The sequence below is a fragment of the Crocodylus porosus genome, unplaced genomic scaffold, assembly GCF_001723895.1.
Source record: "Crocodylus porosus isolate Cpor-Errol unplaced genomic scaffold, CroPor_comp1, whole genome shotgun sequence".
In the NCBI taxonomy this organism is placed as follows: Eukaryota; Metazoa; Chordata; order Crocodylia; family Crocodylidae; genus Crocodylus; species Crocodylus porosus.
In genome coordinates this window covers 17,246,307-17,267,359 of record NW_017728923.1, presented here as the reverse complement: position 1 = coordinate 17,267,359, position 21,053 = coordinate 17,246,307, and the positions used below count along the sequence as shown (strand labels likewise).

The 21,053-nt window shown below is 44.6% G+C and overlaps 1 long non-coding RNA gene across 1 annotated transcript; it reads right to left on the bottom strand.

The window, feature by feature from the left end:
• Nucleotides 1-275: 275 nt before the first annotated feature.
• LOC109313560 lies at nucleotides 276-20,774 on the bottom strand. The gene is made up of 3 exons (XR_002102085.1): nucleotides 20,764-20,774; nucleotides 19,061-19,067; nucleotides 276-384 (listed from the first exon to the last, which is right to left on the bottom strand). It is a non-coding gene; the product is annotated as an uncharacterized LOC109313560 (long non-coding RNA).
• Between the last annotated feature and the right edge of the window lie 279 nt (nucleotides 20,775-21,053).

Here is a 21,053-nt window from a genome sequence, read left to right as displayed (position 1 = left end):
GCATTGTGGGAGTGACACCATAGGTGGAGGAATTAAAAATAACTTGGAGGGGCCGAGGTGGGTGGTGGTGCCTGTGCTGGGCTGCAAGCGTCTGCCCTGTAGCCCAGCACAGCCTGGTCTGGTCCCATTAGCATGGCACCCTGGGAACTGTAAGCCATGAAGCCACCCAGCCGCAGCGCCTGCAGCCACCACTTAGGGTATCTGGTGCCCATGCTTCTGGAGCTGCAGCTGCCCCAGGAGCAATGCAACATCATGTCAGTACAGCAAAAGTCTTGGAATGTATCTCTATTTGTTACATTGTAAGGTGGATTCCCTTTTTGCGAATTCAAGTTATGTACTGTTTTCCAAGAACACATGTACAGCATAAAGTGAGAGAAACCTGTACTACCTTTTGGAGTTGAAACGTAAACCTCTGTTAGTTCTGATGCAAGGAATCTGGATATTATTCTCTCCCACCCAGTGGTAGCTACCATTGCTGTTAGATTCACCATTCCCAAGATCTCTTCAAGCTTGTAACTCACCCTTTTGAAAGAACAAGCACTGTACATATCCGCTAATTTATTTTCCTTCTAAATTTAAGAAACAAGGAGGCTGATCACATGGCTCACTGCCAGAGATTCTTGAGTTCTATTATTTTTTTGCTTCCATTACAATAGTGGTTATGACCAGTGATCTGTTTTTTTCATTCCCTATAGAAAAATGTGGGTTTTCCCTTTAAAGGAGATCACAGATTTCCCCCTTTGAAACAGGAAATGGTAGGTTTCCCTGTCCCGGCTGGCAGTGTTCCAGCCTACAAGGAGCTGCTTGGGGCTCAGGAGAGCAAGAGGAGTGCAACTGGAGGCAAGAGGCAACATGTATGTGTGTGCACATACACATGGCTGGCAATCCAACCAGGCAAGGTGGTGGGAGTAACCTCAGCAGCTGGATGCAGGTAAGTCTATGGGACAGGGGGGTTGGAGGGCCAGGGCTTGGGGACTGTTGTGGGGGTGGTATGTGTACATGTGCATGTGTGTAATTGTGTGGAAGGGATGCGTACGGGTGTGTGTGGGAGTCTGTCTGCCTGCAGGTGTCAGCCAGCACTGGGGGAAGGAGTCTGAGTAATGGGGATGTGGAGAGTCAGGAGAGGTTTAAGGCAGCACTCGGTGCTGCTGGCAAGCCCACCTCAGTGCTGTTGCCAGTGGGTCCCACCTGCACAGAACACCAGGAGGGGAAGGGGGTGGGGGAGATCCTTTGCGGGTAGTGGGGAGCTGCATTGCTAGGCCACTAGGGGCCTGTGCCTGTTAGCTTTGGGAGCAAGTGCTGGAGGGAGGTGAAGGGGATGCCAGTGGCACCCCCCACTCCAGGCTGGGGCTCCCATGCTGTGACAGTTGGCCTGGCCAGGTATGGCCAGGAGACTCTGCTTTGGGGGAGCAGGGAGGCCATGGACAGGCTGCCTGGTGTGGCATGGGAGTCCCAGCATGGAGCAGGGCGGTGCCACTAGCCTGAAACATGGGCAGCAGCTGGGGCACCACACACCACCCTGCACCTCCAGCTATGGCTGGGGCTGAGCTGTGGCAGGGATATGCAGCTCTGTTCAGGTCATGCAGTGGGCAGCTGGAGGAGGGCAAGTGGCTCCAGTTCTGCCTATAGTTGCTGTAGCAGCTCCCACTCATGCGGGCAGCAGTGAAGCAAGACCAGCAATGGCGGGCTTCCCTTGTGCTTTGACAGGAACCCTCCTGCCACTTCGGTCAATTTAGTCCCAAGTCAGTTGGCACACTGACAGGTACCGGTGCCTAAAATCGCTATTTTTCAGGTGCATTAAGGGTGCACACAGGTAGACCCATGCTCTTAATGCACCTTAAAAATGACTAATGCACCTTAAATCAGCACTTACACACATACCCACTGCTACTGATGCAGCATGCTCTGCTGGAACCACTTATCAGTTCTCTTGGAAATGATGGGACAGGGTTGATTCTCAGAATATTAGTGTGTTAAGAAAATGAATGATAGTATGTAACAAAAATGTGAATATAGGAGGTCAGGAAATACAGGTATTTCATGGCATTCATGGTGTTCTATGAAATCATTTTCAAGGTTTTTTTTAGTACTATTTAAACTTATAGTACAGGTAATAGTTCCAAACAGAAGCAAAATATTTTTTAGTATTAAATAGAACGGCACGGGTAACAGCATATTATGCTACTACTGTCAGAAATTAAAGCTAGGTGGTAAAATCAGGTTCTGTGCTAAGAGAATACACTCTGTCTTGGTAATAGGGCCTGAACACTGAAGAAGAGATTGGACTAGAAACAAAATCGAGCAGTATCATGCCACTCCAAGTGCAAGGGAGGTACTTAGATGCTAATTCAGATTCAACTAAAGTTTATGGAAATACTTTACTGAATTAAGGTTTGAAATGCCATTGTGTTGTACCTGGTATAAGAAATAAGGTCTCAAGTTTCTATAAGTTGTTGCACATATGTAACTTTTTGTGTAAACTAGTCAATGCATTTAAATAAAACTACTTATATGCACATTTATTTTTGTGAAAAATGTTTGAAGAATCAGGGCCCTAGAAAGCTAGAGAATAGTAGTTAAGGGAGCACAGATTTGGGGGGGGGAAAAAAAAAGAAAATTTTTCTTGGGAGTAGTTGGAGCACATGGTTGTTTTGGGGGGAGGAGGCATTTTTTTTTCCCAGGAAATTTCTGTTAGAAATTAACAACATGAATAAACAAAAGCAAAATTGTCCTGAAAAATGTGGAGCTTCTGCAACAAGACACTTCAGTCTCACAAGTCTACAAGTTGTCCTATTGCCGGGCTCAGTGCTGAACTTACGTTAGTCTCACATGTGATAGTTATGCCACTGAGTCTTTGATCCAGGAAAATTCTAACTTGTCATCCTCTTACACTTTACCTTTCCCCAACGCTGAATTAAGTGTCTTAGGCTTCTCCTTCATTCTCTTTTTAGCAATACTTACCCCTTTTTTCACTACTCACATGATCAGGGGGCAGCAGGCAAGCCCTATGAGAAGAGGCTCAGGGACCTGAACCTGTTCAGCCTCCACAAGAGAAGGCTGAGGGGTGATCTAGTGGCCTGTTATAAACTAGTCAGAGGGGATCAGCAGGCATTGGGGGAGTCACTGTTCCCCCGAGCACTACCAGGAGTGACTAGAAATAACAGTCACAAGCTGGCAGAGGGTGGATTCAGACTAGACATCAGGAGGCACTACTTCACGGTCAGGACAGCTAGGATCTGGAACCAACTTCCAAGAGAAGACCCTGGGGGTCTTTAAGAGGAGGCTAGATGTACACCTTGCTGGGGTCATTTGACCCCTGTACTCTTTCCTGCCATGGCAGGGGGTCGGACTCGATGATCTGCTCAGGTCCCTTCCGACCCTACAAACTATAAAACTATAAGTACTCTAAAAATATTGTTTTATTAACACTACATCATTTGCTTCCTCAGTGTATGACCAGAACAGTAAGTTGTATCTCTGTCACTCACCCTTTTGCAGAATGACATAGACCTTCGTATTGTCTTTGTCACAGAAAATATTCTGCACTCCAAAAGCATCTATTTCAATTACTGCTTTGTTCTGCCTGTGTGGCCAGGTAAAATTATACAAGCACCTGCCTCTGTAAATCTTTAAAAAATAAGACTCTCAATGACTTGAGATGCAATAAACTGTTTATATTTGTGCACACAGAAAAATAATTTTATATAATTTTCCATGCTACCTTTTGAAATTTATAATACTTTCTTTACAAGGAAAAAACCCAGCAAAATAAATTACAGGGCATGTTTTACATAATTCCCTTAAAACTTACCAACTCCACTTCTATTGGCTTCTAAGTAACCAATTTTTTTCTACTAGAAGTTTTCTCTTCTATATTTTCCAGTCTCCTTTTGATAAATCAGATCATTTTTCTAACATCAAAATTCTAAAGGAGGGGGAAGTCAGATAAAACGGCTTATACCCGGGGCCTTGATGAGACAAAGGAGAGGCAGAATTTGTCTGACACGACAATTTCCTTTGTTATTGTTTTGGGATTAGAACAGAATTGCAGCTAAAATAATTGTGTCCTGATGGTTAAGGTTGTGTCAGCACTTTTATTCTAAACCTGTTTTCCACTGGGTTTATTAGTAAATATAATTTTATCCAGGGCTGAAGTCTAGCATGCAAAAGAATATGTTTATCTTTAGAGAGCTTGAAAAAAGAATCTTGGCTCACCTAGTGGGAAAAAGGGAAGTTGCTGATATAAATTAATCATTTTGCACTATAACCTCTTCAGTGCTATAAACATTGTTAATTAAATGAATTTATCCAACTATACCTTAATAAAAGAGCCAGGTCTCCATTGGTAACTCATAAATTAAGAAAAGAAACTGACCTAATACATTTTCAATAGTACGTAGTGTGCGTGTGTGTGAGAGAGAGAAAGCGTGCTTGCATGCCAGTGCAAGCATGAGTGTGTATATTACTCATTTTTAATATATATTGTCAAAAATTTTTATTGCAGGAAATATAAGTCTTAATTACATCCTGTGCTTACACAAGAGACCAATAGTCTATCAATTACATAATGCATGTTTATAAAAAAAATTGCCTACAGTATACATTTATTTATTTCTCAGGTTAATTATTCATGGAAGGAGATTCTCCCTAATTAGAAACTTTTGCAAAAGTGCCACACAGCCAATAAAAAAAAATTGAACTACTTCACAAGTTAACAATATTTTTCTTGTCTTTTTTAAACCTAATATTTAATGTCCTAAAGAATCTGGAATGGCTCCAATGCTGCTATTTTCTTAGTGTAAACATTTTTTATAAGTTTCTCTGATACAAAAGCATAGGCAAAATACAATGTGAGTCAGAAAATTTAAAAGTGAGGGACATGAGACCTGAATCCAACTTTAACTTCACCTCACCTAAGTGTCTTAAACCAGATGCAGATAAATTGAATACCTACAAGATGTGAGCTGAGAATCATAGGAGAAAGAGATGGAAGGGATTTTAGCAGGCCAGTCCCTGCAAAAAGCAGAATCAGCTCTGCCTAAACCAACTGAAAATCTGTCTTAACTTCATTTAAAAACATCAAATGATGGGACTTCTACTATCTCTCTAAGTAATCTAGTCCAGTCCTTTTTATTTATTATTTAACAAATGCAAATCTGCAAAGCCAAGCAACAGCCTCCTTATTAGCTGAGTTCAAGGTTATTAATTCACCTTTTACTTTGTTGAGGGGACACTCCTTGGTGATGTGTGGCATTGTTTGTGTCTCTCAACAAGTGCATAATGGATTAGCATTGAGCCCCCAGCAGTGAAGGTTGGCTGCGCAGGGATCTTGGCTGTCCTGAACCTGTTTAGCAATGACCACTTTCTCTGTGATAGTTCAAAGCCAGGGTTGATGAGTGGGGTTTGTCACGAGGAACTTATTTGTGACTTCCCGTGATTCCCATTCTTTGATCCAGAGGGTATCTGCAGACAGATCATGGTTAGGGAGGTTGCTCCATAAGAGGCATCATGAAGAAAGGCAGGCCTTGGATGAATTGAGCAGGTCATCATAGAGTGGTAGGTAAGGTGCAGTACGGATAGTTTCAACCAACTTTTGGGTCATCATCAGTTGACAGATGTATGGGGGAGTGATATTTACAAGGAGAGTAAGCCTGGGTGGGTGGAGCTGAGAGGAGGGTTCCAGTTATGATATGCATGATTGCGTTCAGCAGTGTCAACAAGATGTGTATGGGATGACCTTTGCCAGACAGGTGCACAGTAAGGTTGTGCGAAACAGCACTGTTCCATTTCGACTTCTGTTTCGACATTTCAATGAGACAGTGTTTTGTTTCAAGTTTTGTTTTGCTTTGAAATCACTGTTCTGTTTCGTTTCATTGAAACTGTTTCGCTGTTTGACACTGTTTCAATGTTTTACCCATAGGCTATAATGAGGGAGCACAAAACTGCCTATAACTTTGTCATTTCATGCCTGATTCAGATGAAACTTGCAGGAATGCTAGCTCCTTCTGAGGCCATGAAGCTTGCCAGGATTCAAGGGTATAGATGCAGGGGTTTCTAGGAAACTGTACCTCAAAGTCTTGAAAGCAAAACTCTTATTTTGTGCGTGTGTGTGTGTGTGTGTGTGTGTGTGTGTGTGTGTGTGTGTGTGTTAAGGCACAGCAGGGTGAAAACTGCAGGCACAGTCAGCACTGCTGAGGGCATCGGGCCTCCCAGCTTTCAAGGAGATAGGTGCAGGTGTTTCTGGGAAACTGCACCTCAGGCTGCTGACAAGCAAAACTCATGACACTGTGTGTGTGTTAAGACATGCCCCCGCTAGCGCTGGGGCCTCTACATGACATGGTAGTGTGCTCCACAGCTTCAGTCCACTCCACCACTTTAAATAGGATAGCTTAGTGAGCAGCACAGTAGCACCAGCAGCATCTCGGGCAGCCAAACTGTCACAGAGCCTGTCTTTCCTCTCCTGCAGGAGCTTCTTCTCCAGCACGTGTGTTAAGGTGCACCCTTACTGTGTGACTGTATGTGTGTGTGTGTTAAGGTGCACCCTCACTGGCACTGGGGCCTCTACACAACACAGTAGTGTGCCCCAATGAGGTCTCCTCCTCCCCTACAGCCTTAGTCCAGTCCATCACTTTTAATGACAACAGGTAATAACTTAGTAAGCAGTACAGTAGCATGAGTAGCATCTCAGGCAGCCAAACTGTCACAGACTAGACTGTCACTGTCCTTTCCTGCAGGAGCTTCTTCTCCAGCAGCTGCCAGAGAACTCTCCCTGCCAGCCCCACGCCTGGGCCTTAGATGTCCCCAGGGCCCTGCATCCTTCTGGTCAGCTGACTGGGGACAGGTACTAGGGGTGTTGGTCTAAGGACATGGCACTGGCAGACAAGGTCCTTTGGGTCAATCTGGTACCTTCTAGCAGACCAACTGAATAGTTACAGAAATATATCTTAGCAAACTTTCGGGTTGAAAAACCCTTTGTCAGGCTGAGGAAGCACCTGCAGTTGTTCTGTGTGTGCGCTGTTCCTGGATGGAAGGAATAGTAAAGAAGCATGAGTCTGACATGCAATACAGGCAAGAAAACCAGTCAGTGAAAATGGAAATAGAGGCATCAGGGCATGAAGGACAGGCTGGGGGGTAGGGGGAAAGGAGGATGTAGCAGCACAGGTAAAAGTGGAGAAGTACCTGGGGAGTCAGATGTCTGGCAGGTTTTAGCATGTCAGAATTCCAATTTCTATATTGAGTCCATGGGTTTCTGTATCTAGGAGGCTGATAAAATGAAGTTCATGGGCCGGGCTCTGAAAAGTTGTTTGTTAATAATTCAGACAAGCACTGAACTTTGCTAACCTAACCTCATCACCAGAAGCCAACCTCCTACAGCTCAAAACACAAAACCTGCCAACAATCTCCAGTTCCTCCACAAACTGCACACCAGAAATACCCAACTACCTGTGGGGGCATATTTCTCACAAAAAAAAAATTCTGTCTCCAGTCTCCCAGGCCTGATCCTGAAAGGGAATTTACAAACAAATTTTCACAGCCAGGCCTATGAACTTCACTTCATCAGCCTCCTAGGTAGTAGGTACAGAAACCCATGGACTCAATATAGAAATTGGAATTCTGACTTGCTACAACCTGCTGGATATCTGACTCCCCAGGTACCTCTCCACTTTTACTGGCACTGCTACATCCTCCTTCCCCCCAACCCCACCTCATCCTGTCCCTAAGCCCCTGATGCCTCCATTTCCATTTTCACTGACTGGCTTTCTTGCCTGCATTGCATGGTAGCCTCTGGTTTCTTTATTCTTTCCATCCAAGAACAGCACACACACACATGCCAACTGCATGTGCTTCTTCAGTCTGACAAAGGGTTTTTCAGCCCAAAAGATGGCATCCCAGGCAGCTAAGCTGAGCTCACCTGGAGCCTCACAACTCCACTGCAAGCAGAAAACCTCAGGCCTGTCAAAGACATGATGGGTCTGGGCTTTCCACAACCAAGACTGTGTGCATGTGTGTGATAGCTGTAAGTTTTGGCACTTCCTACCCACCTTTCACCAGGAGGATCCTTGGTCCTGGCACTTCCTGGGACTGCCAACAGTCCCACCAGTCCTCCCTGACCCTGGTAAACTGCAGTTTTAGTGGTCATGCCCAGGACCTGGGGCCGCCTCCTATCCCAAAGCCCCAGATGATACCTCCAAGTTCATCCTGGCACAGAAGTTCAGCAGGGACATGTTCTTCCCCTGCTGACTGGTGATGCAGTGAGTGCCCCTACCAGCTTTGAGTGCGGGGCATTAAATGGCTTTTAAAAAATTAAAAAAGGAATAGGTGTGGATGGGGTGAGGAGGGTGGCATTCACTCCATCTGCACCTGAAGCTTGGGGAACCCCAGCAGTGGGAGGTTTACCTTTAGGAATACCAGGTGCTCCACCAAACCAGGATCCAAGCAGGTGTGGTGGGGTGTCACCACATTCTCATCAGTGCTGAACACCCTCTCACTTAGAACACTGGTCGGTGGACAGGACAGGTGTTCCCGGGCAACTGTGGCCAGATTTGGCCACATTTAGCTGCAGCTTGCCCAGTCAGCCAAGGGGTCTCACAGCAGCGGCTGCACACCTTTGGCAAGGTAGGTATCCACCAAGGTCTGAGTGCTACCTGACTGATGGTGTGGTCTGGTGCTTCTGAACCCCACCATGGAAGCCATGCCCTTGGCCCACATTGGCAGCACCTGTTGTGGAGGAGGAGACTTGCTGGTGGATGGCATGCTAGCATGGGACAGTGGGTCCCCCTCTTCCATGTCCCCTGCCTCCACCATTCTGCCTCCCTGACTCTCTTCACCAGCACCTGCCTTTACTGATCTAGACTTTGGCTGCTGCATACTCTGCCCTTCACCTTTGAGTCACATATGGTCGCCAGCATGTGGACCGTATTGGACTGTAAAGGATCAAGCCATTTCCTGATGCCCTCCTTCAGCTGCCTCACCAGTGCTTGGACATTTGGTGACAGCAGCTTGCCCCAGCCAGAAACACTGACCCCCTGGAAGCTTTCCATTTGTCTCTGAAGTTCCCTCACTATGGGGATCACCTAGCTAAGGAGGGCATTGTCCATGCTGAGGGTCTCAGTGGTCTCAAGGACCACCAAGATCTGGGAGATGGTATTCCACTCAGCTCTGTTAAGGGGACCACTGATCCCAACCTCTCTGAGCAAATCCATCTCATACTTTCTCCCAGTTTAAAGTTGAGGCATAGATGACTACACTTTGAGCACAATTATTCAATGGTTATGCATCAATATATACTAGTTTAATCAAGACCACATTTCCTTAGTTTATTTATAAGAATATTGTGGGAGACCATATCAAAATCTTTATTAAAGTCCCCCCATCCACAAGGCCCATCACCTTGCTGCTGAAGGAAATCAGGTTTGTTAGGCAAATCCAGCTACACACTTTTGCAGCTTTACTGTTTTCATTGCCTGTGTAATGACAATGTATTCCAACTATGTTCCTTACAGACACCTGAGAAATCCCAGTGCTTTCAGGACAGTGTGCAGATGTAACTGATTGGAAGTTAGTAAGCAATTTTTCACATGAGAAATAAGATGAACAAAACTCCATTTCATTCTCCTGGAGCTGTATTGGTTTTGACATACTAAGAATAGTAGAAGGGGTGTTGATTGTAGCTGTGTTGGTTTAAGGACATAGGCAGACAAGGTTATTTGGGTAAATCCAATATACTTTTTATTAGACCAACTAAAATAGTTGGAAAAATTCTTCTTTGCAAGCTTTTGGGTAAAAACACCCTTCTTCAGGCAGAGGGAGCATCTACAGTTGTTTTGTGCTCTTTCTGAATCAGATAAAAGCCAGTTTGCAAGAATGCAGGTCAGTGAAATTGCAAATGTGTAGCAGTGAGGGTCAGAGGGTGTGAGAGACAATGGGTGAGAGAGAGGTGTGGGGGAGAAGGAAGGAAATGGTGACCTGGAAAAAAAAATGTAGCTGATAAATTACAGAGAGTGTACTTGGTGTATTATATGGTAGGCAGGTTATAATGTGCCATAAATCCAATGTCTATATTTAGTCCATGCTTTTATGTATCCAGTAGGCTGATGGAATGAAGTTCATAGGCTTCTCTGTGAAAGGTATTTTGTAAATTCTCTTCAAGGTTTAGAACTGAGATATTGGCCCAAGAGTGATTATCTCATGAGAAATGTGCACCCACAGGTAATTGGGTATTTCTATCTGGGATAGATTTTCAGCGTGTGTTCAGTCTGCTATGCAGTTGTTGTTTAATTTCTCCTACTTATTTTTCATCAGGGCAGTAAGTGCACTGGATGAGATATAATATATTTCTGGAGGTGCAGGTATAAGATCAAGGAAGGGTGATGGTTCTGTTGTGAGGTGTAGTTATTGTGCGGGTAGTGGAGATATGTTGGCAGGTTTTACATTTCTTGTCATGGCATGGTCTAGATCAGGGGTTGGCAACCCCTGGCACACGTGCTGAGCATGGCATGCGAGGCCATTTTGCATATATATAATATAAACAAATATACATTTTTGTGTATATATACAACATAAACAAGGAAGTGAAAGCACACCTCCAAGACAAAGGGGGAAATATTGGAAAGGAGGTTCTGAACAGTAGTCACTAGGTGAATGTTGCTTGATGTGGAAGTGATTTTAAAGAAGCAGACACTGCTTGTGGTTCTGAGTGAATAACTGGAACTGTGCCACTGACTGCCATGGAGATGAATGCTCTTTATGAAGTGGAAAAAGACTCAGATGAGGCAGACAGACACTATCAAAAGAAAGTAACATTATTTTGCTTCAGGATGGTATGTACTGTCAGGCTCTGTAAAACCCTTCCACATCAAGGATTATTCAACACTTACATTTAGGACATGTGTGCCCAAGACTGTCCAAATAAAATGCCTCACACTGCCTCACCTCTGCCTTGTTTAACTGCCCATTCTGTCTGTTTCCTATGTCATACCTTTTTGTTGTTCAGCATCTGTTCCCTGTGCTGAATTAAATCTAGTCCAGTGAATCTGTTCAGTACAGCTTGGATCAGCAGCTTTTCATTGCACAAAATAGGACTTTGCAGTTATAAGGTACATATATATGCATATGCATTCTATTCCTAACTTTTAATTATTTACAGCTGAAAAATCAAAAGTTTTTTTCCATTTCAATTACTGACATACAAAGCATAACATTCTTACTTTGCTGTCAGGAGTTTTTTGCCTCACCTGACTGACAAAAACTACCACATTAATTTTGCAGTTAGAAAATATTTTGCATTTTGTTTTTGAGATGCAATAGAATGAGAAGGTCCTTTAAGTTGAGGGTTTTTTCCTAAATCTGCATTTCCTCCACTGCAGTACAGAACTGAAACAAATGAAACCACAATTAGCTGTTGGTAGTGAGTATGGCTGGGATTTTCAAAATGGCAGAAAGGCATTAGGCCCTGGAACTCTATTTGGCTTTTGGTGGATGTTGGGTGCCCTGCTCTCATGTTTTTTTTGAAAGTGCCAAACTATAATTTTGAAAAAAAATAAAATAGACTTGATTCTTTACACATGTATATTTAAAATACAAGTAAAAGGAGATAATTAGTGTCAGAAGCTGGCTCTGCATTGTTCTCTTATATTTTACCTTGCGCAGTATATCATCACTGTTCTGTTCTTTATTCCACAGATTTCATCAGCGCATGTTTACTTGTATATATGTCTAACATAATTACTTCTAATATTCTGTACCTCTGAGCTGTTTCAAGAAGCTGCCATATATTTTTAAAATAAAGCTATTAGATATGTTTCTTTCACGTTGTCTAAATTCATACTTTTCATGGAATCATACTACTCTGTAATCAAAGAGTACCCATCTAAAACTCTGCCTGTATTTAACATTTCTGAGCATACAATAATGAACAAGTTGGTTTTTCACTCCCCACCCTGCCCCTGATCAAAACTAGCAGCCCAGTGCTGACCTAATATTTAACCTCATCCCAGAATCTTCTGAGTGTCATGCAATCACTTACTCATTCCTAAATATCACCCATTTCCCAGCAGGAAAGGGACCAAAAGTGGACCTTGATGGTAGTACCATTATTTATCCAACTTGAGTTTCTACAAGGAAATGCACATTCCAAGGGCCTAGAGATTTGAGATAATAAAATGGTATTCTCCGTTCTGGAGGTGCAAGGTGCTAGATATCTAAACCATTTTTTTAATGTAAAAGGAAAAATGAGTTTAATATTAATTACTGAATATTAATTCCTCAACCAAATTAGCACAACTGCAATCCCTGCTCCCAGAAGGCTCTTGACTGGAGGCAGAGGTATCACACAATTTATTCTTAGATGGACTTGCATAGCTGGATCAGAAACATGTCAACAGTGCTTACACATCTGTTTAACATCTGACACAGGTTAGCAGCATCACTTCAAACATTAATTGAAAAAGAAAAAAATAGGAAAGGAGGAAAGCATTCCTATACAGGGGAGACTTTGTAAGGGAGAACACTGGCACAGCTGATGGAGCGCTCATGGTGCTTGGGTCAGGTCCTGGAGGACCGGAAAAGGGCCAGTGTGGTCCCTATTTTCAAGAAGGGGTGGAAGAAGGATTTGAGTAATTGTAGGCAAGTCAGTCTTACCTCCACCCTTGGAAAAGTTTTTGAAAAGATTATTAAGGATCATATCCAATGTTCCCTCTAAGGAGTAGTGGTCCGTGAGTATGCCGCTTCAGACCCAGAGAAGCAGGTCCCCCCATGCTTGTCCGTGCATGGAGAGACAGGAGCCACCCTCCCCACATCCCCATGGCCCCCAAATAAGCTGCTCACAGCTCCATCCCATGCCCCAAACTGGCTGAGCAGCACCTGTTAGCGCCTCTTCGCTTCAGCACCCAGGCCAGTCATCCTGCTTGCCCCCACCTTGCTATGGCACACTGTCTTCCCTCTTACCTCCTCCCCCTATAATGGGGTAAAGTGCCTAAGAGAATCTGGGATGTGAAGAACAGACAATGATTTTGAAGAGAATTATTTTTTGTCAAGACTAAAAAATATAAACAACAACTAAACTTTTATCTGTTCCATTAAGTGGTCTGATTTATTTTTAAGCACTCTCCAACATAAATGCTGATTTAAGTACAGTGCTCTGCAGTGCAAATAATAAGAGAACTATTTTTGTTTTGTTTATAAGAGGAAAAAATACCAAGTGTTGTTTTTAATATTCTACTTGGACTCACTTCAGTTCTGAATTTAAATACAGATTTTTTTTAAAATATAAAAAGCAATTCTAGTACCTGGTGTAGAACTTTTAGATTAAGGGCTTCTGTTTCCCTAACAGCTTACTGCAAAGCTCAATGTTTTTCCATTAGTAGCTAGTGAGCAGTACTCCGTGGGCTCTGCCAGCTCTGGGGAACTGCTCCACTCTCCAGCCCTGATGCCATGTGCCTTCTCATGCCCATGCCAGCAGCCACCCCCGTATGAGGGAGGAGCTGCTGCCTGCCCTGCAGTGAGGAGCTTTCCTAAGTGTCCCATGCCAGCCCCAGTGCCTCCGCTGTGCTCTGCACCCAGTTCCTCTCTGGGTGGGTGCGCGGCATGAAAAAGTTCATGCGCGGCAAGATTTTTAATTGTGCGCGGCTACGTACATGTGCACCTTACAAAGAACACTGATCATATCTGTGGGAGTCCAGCAGGAAAAATAATGCAGCAGGGCAACCAGCATGGGTTCATAGCAGGTATGTCATGCCTGACTAATCTGGTTTCATTTTATGACCAGGTGACAAAACGCTTAGACACAGGAGTAGAGGTGGATGTTGTTTTCCTGGATTTTAGGAAGGCCTTTGCTATGGTATCTCACCCCATTCTTACAAATAAATTAAGAGGCTGTGACTTAGATGTTTACGTGGTCCGGTGGGCGGTAAAATGGCTTGGGGGTTGCACCCAGAGGATGGTAGTAGATCGGTTGGTATCAACCTGAAGGAGGTGGGTAGTGGGGTCCCACAGGGCTCGGTCCTTGGGCCTGTAGTCTTCAATGTCTTCATCAGTGACTTGGATCTGGGCTTGAAGTGTACTCTGTCCAAGTTTGTGCATGATACTAAATTGTGGGGTGAAGTGAACACTCCAGAGAGTAGGGAACAATTGCAGGCAGACCTGGACAGGTTGGAAAAGTGGGCAGAACACAATAGGATGCAGTACAACAAGGACAATTGCAGAGTGCTGCACCTAGGGTGTAAAAATATCCAGCACACTGCACCTGCCTGGTCTGGTACAGGCACTCTCTAGCAGCCTTAGAGTGCACGCCCAGTTCAGACCTTGGGGCATGTCCCCAAGACTTAGATGTTTGGCTGTGTTCAATCCCGAGGGAGGCCCCGACACTCATCTGCCATAATTTGATCTTCCTTTCAGTAGTGGGACTCTCCCTCACGGAACCTCACAGACCGGGCGCTGCCCCTTGCGGGTGTTTTTGGGGCTCCACTTCCTCTACACCCCAGCCATACACCAACCTTCAGGACAATCAGGTGATGGATCGCCAGCTTGTCTCTTTGATGTTCACTCCTGCTCTTGCCTGCTTTTGGCCCAACCCTCGGTGTTTTTCTTTGCCCCAGGTACCTACAGTGTGGGACCAGTCTCGTCCAAACTTCTGCTTGGGCCTTACCTTTGGGATGTCCCATTTGATAGGGCTGCCTCTGCGCATGTTCATGACCCTCTGGGTCAATTGGGGATGTCTTCCCCTGTTCAGGCTCCGGGTGCCCTTCAGGGTACTAATGTAAAACCAAAAAAAAAAAGAGAGAAAGAAAAAGAACAGCAAGGGTTCAGGCTTCAGCCCACCCCATCCACGGCTCCAGCATCTGTAGTCATTGGCGTAGCTGTGTGCCATCCTAAGGGTGGCTGTGAACTCCCCTAGTGCCCCCTACTGTGCGAAGGTGATATTAAAAGCACCCTCACAATCTTGCCTGCCACATCTTTGATGTTAACAGTTTAAGGGAGGCTGCCCTTAGTCCTCTCTGACATGGTGCCCTGATGTATCCCAGTCTTAGTTCTATCTTGGGTGACTCAGTGCACCCTAGCCTTATGGGCTATGCGTGGCTCCAGCCACCCCTGTACCACGCCCCAAGCCTCACAGATGTACCAGACGTTGTTTGGTTGATTTCCCTTTCCGCACCCCACTGGCGCTCTCTGGCTCATCTCCTTTTTGGGGCTTCTCACAACTCCCCACACTGGGGCTTCTCGCCTTAGGGCTCAGGCAGCCTCAGCCTTACCTTGCCCACTTCCAATCCTCTGCTCCCCTTCTCAGGGCTGAGGTCAGTGCACCCCTGAATGTTGTGCCCTTTCTGGCACTGGGGTCCCTACGCTACTGTGGAGCCCCTATGAGGCCTCCTCCAACCCTTATTAGCCTCACCCAGTCCTCCGGTCTAACAACAACAAGAAGACAATAACACAAGCCTCTGGGCTATAACGCAAATTTAAACCTCCTGGCTAAACATCCTGCAACCACACCACCTCTCACCCATGTAACCCGCAGCTGGTACATTCAGGCCTTATTCTCTTTCCCACCTTCAGGCAGTACTCCTTTTTCCTATCTGCCAGCAGAGAGAGAGAGAGAGAGCATTCACCACCTCCCATCTGGGTCTTATAGTAGTCAGCCCTGCCCCTTTCAGACTCACCAGGTGTGGGCCCCTTAGCTCCTCCTGGTTGCCCCTAACAACCAGCACCTGAGCCCACCTGTTTTTCAAGTAGCAGGCACCTTAGTGCCCTGCTACAGTTGGGATCCCTTGACACCATCCCTTGGTCTGGCTTCCCTGCTGAGCTGGGCATTTATCCTTCAGGGGAACCAGGACCCCTTTGGTGTGTCCCTGTCCAGTCCTCCGCCGATCTGTTGCTTCTGTAACCCAGTAGCCTGGGGAGCAGCTTCACCTCCTGTCCCAGGCTTAGCTGCTGCCCCCATTTCCCCGCTGACAGCTTTTAAATCTGCTGGGTGGTGGTTTTTTATGATGTTATCTGCTGGCACCACTTTCCAGCCACAAATAAAAGTGGCTGATGAACTGTGCTGGCAGCTCTTAGCACAGCATGGCTTTTCCTGTTGAAAGTAAGTAAGCCCCCTCCTTAGGGCTTTTGGTTTTCTTCTTGTGGGAGCTCATCCCAGCCTCGGGTTCCGCCATAAGAGGGGTTTCCAGGACCTCTATTTGTGTCCCCCTGGGACACACACATACTGGCTATGAAATGACCCTCTCAGCAGCACAGAAGTGGAAAGGGATCTTGGAGTCATAATGGACTCCAAGATGAACATGAGTCATCAGTGTGACGAAATCATCAGCAAAGCTAACCACACTTTATCATGCATCAGTATATGCATGAAAAATAGAACCAAGGAGGTGATACTTCCCCTCTATGCAGCATTGGTTAGACCGCAGTTACTGTGTCCAGTTTTGGACGCCATACTTTAGGAAGAATGTGGGTAGCCTCAAGAGGGTCCAGAGGAGGGCCACTTGTATGGTTAAAGGTTTACAGGCCAAGCCCTATGAGGAGAGACTGAGGGACCTGGACCGCTTCAGCCTCCACAAGAGAAGGCCACCTACAAATTCATTAGGGGAAGGCAGCAAGGGATCGGAGATGCTCTGTTCACCAGGGCACCTCTTGCAGTAACAAGGAACAATGGTCACAAACTGACAGAGCAGATTTAGGCTAGACATCAGGAAAAACTTCTTCATGGTGAGGCTAGCCAAAATTTGGAATGGGCTTCCAAGGGAGGTGGTGCTCTCCCCTACCTTGGGGGTCTTTAAGAGAAGGCTGGATAGGCATCTGGCTGGGGTCATCTGACTCCAGCACCCTTTTCTGCCCAGGCAGGGGGTTGGACTCAATGATCTTGAGGTCCCTCCTGACCCTAGCATCTATGAATTCATAGATTCATAGAGTGTAGAGTCGGAAGGGACCACAATGGATCATTGTTTCTGAACCCCTGCCCCTGGCAGGAAAGCGGACCAAGGTCAGATGACCCCAGCCAGGTGACTATCAAGCCTCCTCTTGAAGACCTCCAAGTTACATGATAGTACTACCTCTCTTGGAAGCCCATTCCAAATTATCTATGAACCATTCCTTTTCAAAAGCTACTGAAGCAAAAATAGAACCACTTGAAAGTCTATTACTGGAGAGAATAATTTCATGAAATGACCTTTGTGCCTATTATGATTTACCTTATTTATTCAAATATAAGATGATGCCCCCAGTAATTAGATTCTACATACAGAACATTTATAAATGTGTTATAATTTTCCAGGTACAGAATCTAACTATTGGAGGTGTCCCGCTCCCACTGCTAAAGCAGGGAAAATAAATCTTTGGGATCAAGTTGCCCCTTGCTCTCTGCTCCCTGACTTCTTCCTCCTGTAGCCCCTTCTGCACCTCCTTATTGTCAGACCCTGCTGTCCCTGAGTACATGGAAATGAGGAGAAAATCTGAAAACTCTGGGCATATCTACATAAGACATTTGCTGCAGTGTTGCCTAATTAGATTTCCAGTAAACATCTCAGCATCTACACATGCAGTCCTGTTAGGCCACAGGAAACTAATTAACGCCATAAATACAAATACAGCATTGCATGTATAGATGCTGATGATGCTGGCTAGGGCACAAGCGTGCTTCAGTGTGGGGGCTGCCTGCCAGTTAGCCCTGCACTGTAGCACCTTTGTGCCTGAGCCAGCCCCTCTACATCAAGTTGAGCCAGGTCAGAGCAGCCCTGAGCTAGAAGGCTGACCCCCAGATCCCTTTGCTAGCTGTTGGTTGCTTCAACTCAACTCAATGCACTGCAGTCCTGGGCATACATGTAAACACAGTGCCTGGGAGCAATAGAATCTGGTGCAATATGTACCAGAGTTTATTGTTGTACATTAATATGCACATGTAGATGCATCCACTAACTTTGAATTAAATATACCTATAGTAATTTGCATATAGGGAAATTACTACAGGTACCCATAAACTTAGTTCATCCAGAATTTTTCTTGTCAAGAGTCCTTGGATCCTCCAAAAGCTTACAGGCAGATGAGGCACAGGGCAACCTGGTCCAGCTGTACCTCATGGAGGACAGGGCCAGACTAATCATATGCAACAGGCTGAGGGATGACAGAGGGATTCTGGGTGAACTGTTTCAGAGCCCATTTGGCAATGTTTGCCAGACATTTAAAATGGTGAAGAAACAGGAATCTATGGGAATGGGAAAGAAAGGCACAGCTCACCTGTGAAAGAGAAGAGGAAGTCTAAATGTGTAGTGGCTTACTATGACTTGAAAAAAATCTAATGCCGTGGGAGACTGCATGCAATGGGTGCTACCATATATCTTATTCAGATGGACTGCACTAATTTTTCCTTTTGGTAGGTTACTGGTGGGTCTGGGAGGGAAGAGACTTGCCTGGTGTCTCTTCCCTCCCAGAGTTTGGTTCAGTTGATTTGGAATTCAGAACTAATTTAGCCTTAAGCCAAAAAACCCCCAAAAAAACAAAACCCAGCATTTTGGCACCAGGGAAGGGTGTTACAGTTACCTCTGGCCCCTTCAAGTGCTGGCCGTTTTATTGTGGTACCCCCAGCTCTGGTACTTGTTCCCTTCTGACAAAATAACTACCCTTGCCTAATATGAGCCATGTGTTTTATAGTCATGCTTAGTGTTGGCTGCATTTAGTCAACTTCATAGTTGGTTTTCATAACTGAGCACATGCTGCTTTTGGCAACCATTTAATAATAGACAATGTATTTAATGAGGTTTCCTTGTATGCAAATCTAAGATGAGGAACTTTTTTCCCCATGTTGATGTGGGAGGGGCAAGTAACTTCATTTTGTATTCAAGTCAATACAATAAAAGTCAGTGTATTGTAAAAATGTACAAAGCAACAGGTTAACCTTAAACTTACTGTAATGATATGTGCTCTTCTACCTAAATTAATTCAAGTATTGATTTGCATTAATTCAAATTTTGTATTAAAATTTCTGCTGTCTGCTACATCAAGTATTACAATTAAAGGCAAGAACACGCATCTTCAATATAGTGGCACAAGTATATTACATGGTACTTGGCATAACTTTATTTCTCTTTCAAGTAAACACATCTTCCTTCAAATTGTTTTAAAAGGGGGAAAAAAATCAAAAACGTAACTTGGTATTGCTAAAGCTGCTGCATATATCATGGCAAAGACAAAAACCATGACCATGGCCATATAGTAAGACATGGAAGGCACATGCCCAGTACCTGCTCTGATGTGTTTCAATTAGAACACATCAGACCAGACTTGATTAATCAAGTGTGCTGGAGCATGGTAATTATGATGCTGTAGGAGCCTCGGCATCCTGTGTATTCAGTGTCCCCACATTGAATGAGCTTTAGTTAAAGTACCCCCCTACCATTTTGAAAGGGAGAATGCTGAGTACATGAGATGCTGTGGGCACTTTAATTAGAGCAGCTCCCAAGAGCTACTCTAATTAAAGTGCCCCTTACACCTCAGAGCATGTGTAGGGGTGCCCAGAGTTATAATGCCTTAAGCACTGAGAATAGAATAACATTTGAAAAATTGTACCTTATTGACTTAAAAATAAATAGGATAATTTTCTCTCCTCCTGAAAATGCTCCTTTAGTTTGTGGGTCATGTGCATCTGCAGCCAGGTGAATGTTATGTATTGCTACAACTACACTCTAAATTCCTGCCTGGTCTAACATAACGTTTGAAATGTTTCTACAGCACCCAGGATACCAAAGTATACCCACAGTTATCACAATGATAGGCATAAGACAGAAAGTGACATGAAGCCACCAAAGAATTACAATCAATGAAAATTCTAGAGGTCATCAGAAATTCAGGATTCAGTATGTCATTACTGAAAGTTTACCCACCATCCCACTATTTCCCGCAAGTTGGCAAATTCTTTAATTCCTGTGGGATACAACTAGAAGTATTACGTCAGCAAGCAAAGCCATCTTCCTGAGTCAGTTTGCTGTCCTGGCTCCAGTACTAAGTGTGTAATCAGCAGGTATATCTACATGTGCAATTAATTTGAAGTAATAAACTCTAGAGTAGTTTGAGTTGGAGTAAACTATTCCTGTGCAAAGCATCTACACATAAGCCTGGGACAGCTGCAATTTGAGCCAGGGCACAGCATTTTATGCCAGGACTGCTCCTGGCCTGCTGTGTCCCAGGCTCCAGGTAGTAGCAATGGGTAGCAGAGGGTCTGGCTGGGGCACAAGGCTGCTGAAAGTGCGGAGCTGTGTGGCTAGGAGGCAAGTAGGAGTTTGGCCCTCTGCTGGCTGGGCTACAATTTATGCCTGCCATCAGAGTCTACTTGTGCATCTAATCACAGTTCATTACTCTGCCATAAGGAAGTAGTGTCTCCAACAGTACTATCTTGCAGTGGTGTTAATTAGTTTACTGTGGTCTAATGTCATTGCACATGTAAATGATGACATTTTACTCTTCAGCCAATTAGCCTACTCTGCAGTAAAGTGTATGTGTATATGCAGCCTTTGTTGTGTCAGTCATTTGTGCCCACAGTTTACAAGGGCACTTATGTTAAGCGATAAACATCAGAAGAAAACTGTCTTAAAAATGAGAGCCAGGATCTGAAAACTGGCCCTATATCTTTTTTATTCATACATGATGTAATGTTAAAGAATCACAAGATTTACCAAAGAGACAGTGAAGTCAAACAGAACTGAGATAGTTCCTTGCCCAATCTAAAAATTCTATTAAATCAAACTTAGACTCTTTTGACAAAGAAGACAGCCCAAATACTACTCTAATATGTGAGTGCAACCCACACTGACTTCAGAAAAGAATTTGACCTAGTGATAGCACCTTAGAATGATCTTCACTACTTACTCCATTAGATGTTTACATTAGCTCTCAGCAGGTTTCTGAGCATTATCACAACTGGCAGCAGCAGTACCAGGTGAAACAAAAATTCTTTGGCCCTATTCAGGAAGCACACTACTCTTCAACTGTGGTGATGTGTAGAGGGTGCACATGCATCCCCTGAGAGTGCCGGTGCCCCTGTCATGCCGCACTTTGCACTGAGGCAATGGGTG